Below are 9,045 nucleotides of genomic sequence, written 5' to 3' on the forward strand. Positions count from 1 at the left end.
GAAAACACGTTCTGGTAGACAAATGTCCTGAAGACACTGAGAAATTCACAGCCTTTCTGACAAAAAATCTTAACCCAAGCTCTATTAGACTTTCGCTCCTAGAATTTACTACAGGCTTGTCTATTCCAGGGATTCTCAACCAGAAGTAAGAAGATTTCAAGGGAAATATTTGAAAAGTCTAATGTGAGTGTTTAATATCAGTGATCAGACACAGGATGATGCTGACACCAAATCATTTCCCCAGGAACTGAAGCTCTAACGGTGTCGCATTGAGCAGAGTTTCAGTCTCTGCTTTATTCAGATTAAGAGAGTCACCTTGACGTAGACAGTGCCTGAAAACTGACCCAGAGACAATTCTGAGTGCTCCTCATCCTGAACAAGACAGTGACAGGAAACTGTTCCCATGGCGATGTCTCTTTACTTGTTTACAGAACCAAGGGTTATATATAGCTCCTTCCTAAGTTTCAGCGTTTCACTTTTAGTCAGAGGATGGGAAAAACATTTGCAACTGATAGCAGTTTACGGAATAGTCATTCTCTGGTTCATTCCCCTGTGACGATACTGTGCCTTTAAAAAATGCATTTATCATATTTGAGTGCAACATGTTTTTAGATGACTCTTCCATTTATCGGTGCTGCTGGGCCCATATCTGACAGCCCAATAATGGTACTGCAGCAGTATAATTTCTAGAATGTTTGTTTTAATTTGGACTCATGCTGTTCTGTTATTTTGTTGGTACCCCTGGGTATTTAGGATAATTGACAGATAAGGTTAAATGACTGGGTGGAGCTAGGTTTACACCGAACATAGAACATTGAACACTACAGCACAAACAGGCCCTTTAGCCCACAAGTTGCGCCGATCACATTCATGCCTACCAAGCCATAGAATTATCTGTAACTCCCAATCCCATTAAATCCCATATACTCATCCAGAAGTCTTTTAAAAGACCCCAGAGAGTTTGGGTGCCAGGCAAAAGGCGGGGAATTACAGGCCGGTTAGTTTAACGTCTGTGGTAGGTAAAATGTTAGAATCCGTCATTAAGGAGGAAATTGCGAGGCATCTTGAAGGGAATTGCTTGATAGAGCAGACGCAACACGGTTTCATTAAAGGGAAGTCGTGTCTGACAAATTTACTGGAGTTCTATGAGGATGTGTCTAGGGCGGTGGATAGAGGAGAGCCGGTGGATGTGGTCTTTCTGGATTTTCAGAAGGCGTTTGATAAGGTACCTCACAAGAGGTTACTGCAGAAGGTCAGAGGACATGGAGTTGGGGGTAGGGTGTTAGCGTGGATAGAGGATTGGTTGTCAAATAGGAGGCAGAGAGTGGGGGTCAATGGGTGCTATTCGGATTGGCGGTTGGTGACTAGTGGAGTGCCCCAGGGGTCGGTGCTGGGGCCTCAGCTATTTACCATTTATATAGATGATCTGGAGGAGGGAACCGAGTGTAGGGTGTCGAAATTTGCTGATGACACCAAGATTGGGGGAAAGGCAAATTGTGCGGAGGGTGTGGAGAGTCTGCAGAAGGATCTAGATAGGCTGGGCGAATGGGCCAGGAAATGGCAAATGGAATTTAATGTTGGCAAGTGTGAGGTGGTCCACTTTGGTAGGAAGAATGGTAGGAAGGACTATTACTTACGTGGCGAAAAACTGCAGCAGGCGACAGTGCAGAGGGACCTCGGGGTCCTTGTGCATGAGTCGCAAAAACCCAGCCTGCAGGTGCAGCAGGTGGTCAGGAAGGCGAATGGGATGCTGGCCTTCATAGCGAGGGGGATTGAATATAAAAGTAGGGAGGTCTTGCTGCAGCTGTATAGGGCATTGGTGAGGCCGCAGCTGGAGTACTGTGTGCAGTTTTGGGCGCCGCACCTGCGCAAGGATATTTTGGCCTTGGAGGGAGTGCAGAGGAGGTTTACTAGGCTGATACCGGAGTTGAGGGGGTTGAGCTATGAGGAGAGGCTGAATAAACTAGGCTTGTACTCGTTAGAGTTTAGAAGAATGAGGGGAGATCTCATTGAGACGTATAAGATGATGAATGGGATGGATAGGATAGAGGTGGAAAGACTCTTCCCGCTCAAAAAAGACAGTAGGACTAGGGGGCACAGCCTCAAGATAAAGGGGGGGCAGTTCAGAACGGAGTTGAGGAGGAACTTCTTCACTCAAAGGGTGGTGAATCTCTGGAATTCTCTGCCCATTGAAGTGGTGGAGGCTGCCTCGCTAAATATTTTTAAGAAGCGGGTTGATGGGTTTTTGATAAGAGAGGGGATTAAGGGTTATGGGGAGAGGGCGGGAAAGTGGAACTGAGCCGCGACAGATCAGCCATGATCTTATTGAATGGCGGGGCAGGCTCGAAGGGCCAGATGGCCTACTCCTGCTCCTATTTCTTATGTTCTTATGTTCTTATGTACCACCGACGGCAGCCGATTCCACTCACTCACCACCCTCTGGGTGAAAAATTTACCCCTAACATCTTCTCTGTACTTGCTTCCCAGCACCTTAAACTTGTGTCCTCTCGTAGCGACCATTTCAGCCTTGGGAAATAGCCTCTGAGAATGCACCCTATCTATTCCTCTCAACATTTTATAAACCTCTATCAGGTCGCCTCTCAACCTTCGTCTCTCCAGGGAGAAGAGACCTAGCTCCCTCAACCTATCTTCATAAGGCATGCCTCCCAATCCAGGCAACATCTTTGTAAATCTCCTCTGCACCCTCTCAATAGCTTCCACATCCTTCCTGTAGTGAGGCGACCAGACTGCGCACAGTACTCCAAGTGGGGTCTGACAAAGGGCTTATAAAGTTGCAGCATTACCTCCCGACTCCTAAACTTAATCCCTCGATTAATGAAGGCCTTATTGACCACATCCTCCACCTGCGAGGTCGATTTAAGAGTCCGATGGACCCGGACCCCAAGAACATTCAAGTTTAGTTGCTACTTTGATGCTGCTTGTAGTTGGTGGAGAGCAGTGCCTCTCTTTTCCCCCTCTCTGAAGTTGGAGACTTGAATCTGCCAGGAAATAAGTCTCTTTCGCTGAGGAGGTGCTGGTTGGAAGGTGCAGAGTCAGATAGCTCTTTTTAACTCTGAAGTTTGGAGACTGGGAGTTGCCTGAGACTACGTTTACTTCGCTGAAGTTCTGCTATCCAGAAGTGTTAAAAAGCTGGAAATCTAGCCACATGATCATACTTTGTTTTTGTGCCAACTAATTCTGAAGAAGTGTATATCTATGGGGATATTGCTTTAAATTGGAACTATAGAGATTGCTAGTTGTTAAGAATCTTACTTTGACTTGTCTAAATATTTTAATTGGTAAAAGATGTGCTAAGTGTTTTTGCTGTATTCTAACTGTGTTCTTAAATAATATTTGATTTGATAAAAATGTGTCAATTGAATCATACCTGGAGCAAAACATCTTATGCTCACTCTACTGTCATAATCAAAAATAAAAATTGGGGTCTAGCCTAACTTTGTAATATACCTTGGAGTTTCTGGTCTGGTCCCTAACACCCCAGAGTAATGACAAATCAGTCGACTTGCCTGATTTGAATTTGAACAAAGCTTGGCAGTTAACAGTTCCGTGCTGCATTTTAAAGACAGTGCCTCCACCAATCAGAGCCCACTTGCCAACCAATCAGCACTCTTCTGATGCAGTACAAGTTGCTGTCCCCCAGGTGGGTCATTTCGTCTGAATATTCTTGATGAGAATAATACGGCAGGCTTAGATAGCATGTCTCTCTTTTCACCAAGACCCTGGATTTACTGTTGGACATGAGACAGCACAGATACTGCCCATTGGAGAAAGGAAGTGGAGGATTAAATTTACATCATCTAGCAATTTAGCAGCTGAGAACAGGATCTGTCCAGATCTGGCGATGGATGGTGAAGCAGTTCATCAACATATCAGTTCCCATTCCTATCTCTTGTACTTAAGAAAGTGAATATAAAGTCTGTACCCAGGGAAAGGATTAGGATGAGAGGGGATTAGTTTTATTGGGGACTCGGACATCTTAGGTGGAAATTAGGGAGGTGATGAGTAAATCAGTAGCTGCAGAAAAGTTGCGGTGAATGGAGGTGTAAAGGCCATCTGGACAGCATGGTAGCACAGTGGTTAGCACTGCTTCTTCACAGCTCCAGGGACCTGGGTTCAATTCCAGGCTTGGGCCACTGTCTGTGTGGAGTTTGCACATTCTCCTTGGGTCTGTGTGGGTTTCCTCCAGGTGCTCTGGTTTCCTCCCACAGTCCAAAGATGTGCGGGTTAGGTTGACTGTCCATGCTAACAATTGCCCTTGGAGTCCTGAGATGTGGAGGTTAGAGAGTTATCGGTAAGCCTAGTAGGTAGAGATAAGATCGGCGCAACTTGTGGGCTGAAGGGCCTGTTTGTGCTGTAGTTTTTCTATGATTCTATGACTCTCAAATCAGCTTCGCAGATCGAGGGTTTGGTTAAGAAGGCGTATCGTATACTGGCCTTCATCAATCGAGGAATTGAGTTTAGGAGTCAGGAGGTAATGCTGCAGCTGTATAAGACCCTGGTCAGACCCCACTCCGGAGTACTGTGCTCAGTTCTGGTCACCTCATTACAGGAAGGATGTGGAAGCCATTGAAAGGTTGCAGAGGAGATTTACAAGGATGTTACCTAGATTGGGTGGCATGCCTTATGAGGATCAGTTGACAGAGCTCGATCTTTTTTCCTTGGAGAGACGAAGGATAAGAGGTGACCTGATAGAGGTGTATAAGATGTTGAGGGGTATTGATCAGGTGGACTCTCAGAGGCTTTTCCCCAGGGCTGAAATGGCTGCCGCAAGAGAGCACAGGTTTAAACTGCTGAGAAGTAGGTACAGAGGAGATGTCAGGGGTAAGTTTTTCACTCAGAGAGTGGTGGGTGAGTGGAATCGACTGCCGTCAGTGGTGGTGGAGGCAAATTCGTTAGGGTCTTTTAAGAGACTTCTGGATGAGTACATGGGACTCAATAGGACTGAGGGTTATAGGTAAGCCTAGTAGGTAGAGATAAGATCAGCACAACTTGTGGGCCGAAGGGCCTGTTTGTGCCGTAGTTATTCTATGATTCTATGAAAGAGTTTAATAATAGAGATTGAGGGAAATAGAGTTTAAGACATGGGCATGGTGAGAGAGTTTAAAGAACAGGGATGGAGAGAGATTAAGATTAGGAATGGAAAGAGAGTTTAAGAGGCAGAAATAGAGAGAGAGTATTTAAGAGACAGGGATGGAGAGAGAACTTAAGAACAGGGATGAAAAGCAAGTTCAAGAAACAAGGATGCAATGGAGAGAGAGTTTACAAGACAGAGAGGGAGAGACAGACTGGAGAGAGAGTAAAAGAGAAGGGATGAAGAGAAACTTCAAGAGACAGGGATGAAGAGAATGAACTTAAACATGGATGGAGAATGAGCTTAAGAAAAATAATGGAGAGAAAGTTCAAGAGACAGGGATGGAGAATGAGTTTACGAATAGGGATGGCCAGTGAGAGAGAAGAGATTGAAAGTGATCTTGTGAAGGATTATTCAGAGAAAGGTATGAGCGGGGAAATTGGGTAAAGGACATAGGACTAGGGGAAAAAAAGATAATTAAAGAGAATTAGGCAGATGCCTAACATAATTAACTTGCTTTGTTATTCCATGTCTCTGTTGAGAAGCCTTATGTATTTTCAAGCTTCAGCAACTTTCCCTGGGACTTGGTGACATTTGTATATATTGACCGTAGGTCTATCTGCTCCTATACATGGTTAATGTTATCAAACCTCTTGAATATTTGCATCCAAGGAATCAGTCTGGTAAACCTGCTCCTCTGTTCCCCTTCTTCAACAATGGGACAACATTCGCTATCTTCCAATCTTCTGGCACTATACCTGTGACCAACGACGACCTGAAGATCAGAGCCAGAGGCTCCGCAATTGCCTCTCTTGCCTCCCAGAGAATCCTAGCGTAAATCCCATCTGGCCCAGGAGACTCATCTATTTTCAAACCCTCAAGGATATCTAGCACATCCTCCTTATCAACTGCACATATCAGTTGCAAGTTCCCCTAAAATACAGAGACTTCCCTGTTTTGGGTCTATAGAAGGAAATAGCTCCCTCATATTTAGAACAAGATGAGTAGAAATTGAAAGTTTTAGATTTTAAAAAATGGGAGAAAGGGAAAGGTATTTCATAAGTGAACTCAGATTGACGGAGTGGTTAGGAGTGGAGGAACATCAGGAACAGTGATATGTGCAGCACCTGAATTGAGCCTTGTGCACAATCAGGTAGGCAGCATTTCATATTGTTTACAGGAAGGGACTGGACAGTCTGTTTACAGAAATTGACTATAATGTCAATGACCTGAAAGCTGAGTGTTTTGGATTGTGATACAGCCAGCACTGACAACCATTTATTTCTAAGACTCTGCACAAGCATTTCATAATTTTGGTCATCTCTTTGAAGTCTTCTATTGTACTTCTTTCATATGAAGAGAACTGTCACATATTCTATCATCGTTGCTTGTACCTGTGATCTTGCCTGTCTAATAATGTTGTATGAAATATCCACTTCACTTTCTCCAGCATATACAACTTACTTTTAGTGAGGTGTCTAATAATAAACACAAAAACCCAGCATGAGCCTAAACGTTATTCTTAAAGGAATGATGGTGAAGCTTTTAATTCTAACGGCCCCCTCTCACAGTTTTGGTTTCTAATGCATAGTTTGCTTTGAAGAGGATGTTATTTCGGTGGAAAATAGGAAAAAAATGTCATGAGCCAAAATGTTCATAAGATCAGGCATGCACAAACAGTTTTGTGATGGAGCAAGATCTGGGGATTCAATTGGCACAACTGAATCAGTCAGTCACAAAGAAGTTTACAGCCAAACTATTTTTGGGTTTTAGTTGCAGACCATTCAGTTAACCCTTTTTTCTCATTTTCTCTTGTGTATTTCCACAGTAAATCGTTAATTCATGGTGGAATTCCTGAAAGATCACACCATCGGCACTCCAGTCTCAAAAACAATGTTGAATTCAAAATGTAGCATGCAATCTATCCATTCAGCCAGACAGATATCTATTTTCATTCATAAGCGGTTTGTATTTCTGGAAGGCAGTCGTTCCAAATGCTCAAGATATTTTGTGAAACATATTTGAGATTGGAAGAAAACTATTTATTTTGAAATTGGAGTACAGTAGGGGACAGGAATGGTGAAGTGACTATTTTAACCAAAAACTATCAACAAGCAACTGGGAAAAGTCAATAACACCAATGACAATGTATTCTTAGAACCTGGGCTACAGTTAATGCCATTGGCGATACGGTGGCACAGTGGTTAGCACTGGGCCAGGGACCCAGGTTCGATTCCTGGCTTGGATCACTCTCTGTGTGGAATTTGCACGTTCTCCCCATGTCCAAAAGACATGCTGGGTTAGGTACATTGACCATGCTGAATTCTCTTTCACTGTACCCGAACTGGCATCAGAATGTGGCCACGAGGGGACTTTCACAATAACTTTATTACAGTGTTAATGTAAGTGTACTTGTGATGAATAAATAAATTTTACTTTACATTAGGCATTTACCAAGCTGCAAGTGGAATTTCCCCTGGAAGCATAAAACAGTTTATTTTAAAATAATGAACTGGACTGACTTGACTCCTCGCTAAAGCATTTAATTTCTGGATTGAAATCAGGAATGTTTGCAGAGCTAATATTACTAATAGATGCCAAGACACCAAATTTGATTCCTTAATCAAGGAATCAAATTTGATTTGATCAAGTGTGGAGTTTGCACATTCTCCTCGTGTCTGCATGGGTTTCCTCCGGGTGCTCTGGTTTCCTCCCACAGTCCAAAGTTGCGCAGGTTAGGTTGATTGGCCATGCTAAAATTGCCACTTAGTATCCTGAGAGGTGTAGGTTAGGGATTAGTGGGTAAAATATGTAGAGATGGGTGGGATTGTGGTTGGTGCAGACTCGATGGGCCGAGGGTCCTCTTTCTGCACTGTAGGGTTCTATGATTCTTAATGAATAAGGTATCATATATACTCAATAATGGACAGTACATGAAAATTCTGTGCTCAGTGACCATGAAGTGAGTAGTGAAAAAGTGAGTCTGAGGGTAAGTGTGAGAAACCAAAGATAAAACCAAGGCAATTGATGATTTGCTATCAAATAGAGCAACTGTATCTGCAGATTATAGATATCAGCTGAAGAGCTGCCAATATAGAATTACTGAGAGTGGAGAAAGAGATTGTATGAATTAGGGACAGAGATTAATACGTAAAAACCAGAAGAATTTACAATGGATGGAGTGCAGTGCGGTTGATTTCCTGTAATTGCATTTTCAATTGAAGTTTTACAATGTGACACATGTTTGCATTTTTGCAAAATGGAAGGCCACAGTATTCATTGAACAATGACAGTTACAATAATCAGTCAAGAGTCGCTAATCAGAAATTATTAGCAAAAAACAGACTGGATGGATGCATGAAATTTCAATTTGCAAGTGTCGTTGCTATTGACACTGAACCAAATGATATTTAGGATCGATATTCACATATTCAAGCATTATTTAACGTGATGTGTGTGTCATTGTGCAGATGGATTTGGAAAGTGTCCTCAAGAGTTGTTAGTCTGGTACCACAATGCATTCAGTGTACGCTGACCCCTACAAATGGTGAACTCTACAGTTTTGACAGAGTGACTGAATGTTTAATCTCACAATTACATTTCGAAACTCACTTATTCAGTCCTTATGCCCCTCCAGCTCTGGACAACTTTCCAACTTTAATGCACTTTTTGACACTTGCTCTTTGAAAAAGATTTTGCAGTCCACTGTAGATCAATACGACTATGGTGTGACTATTGAGAAATTGAGTCTGAAATGCAACTACAAGTGAAAAACAAATAAATCCAGGCCAAACATTAACATTATCATGACTGAGGCTGGGGGTGCTACTCAAATTATGGGACACCATACCACAGATTCAGTGTTTAATAGCACAAAGTTCACTGTGAGCCGAAACAGTGACTCTGAGGGGAATAGTTATCAGAAGATAATGAATAATACCAGGAAATCAGAT

The sequence above is a fragment of the Carcharhinus amblyrhynchos genome, chromosome 9 (assembly GCF_965287045.1).
Source record: "Carcharhinus amblyrhynchos chromosome 9, sCarAmb.v2.hapA, whole genome shotgun sequence".
Classification (NCBI taxonomy): Eukaryota; Metazoa; Chordata; class Chondrichthyes; order Carcharhiniformes; family Carcharhinidae; genus Carcharhinus; species Carcharhinus amblyrhynchos.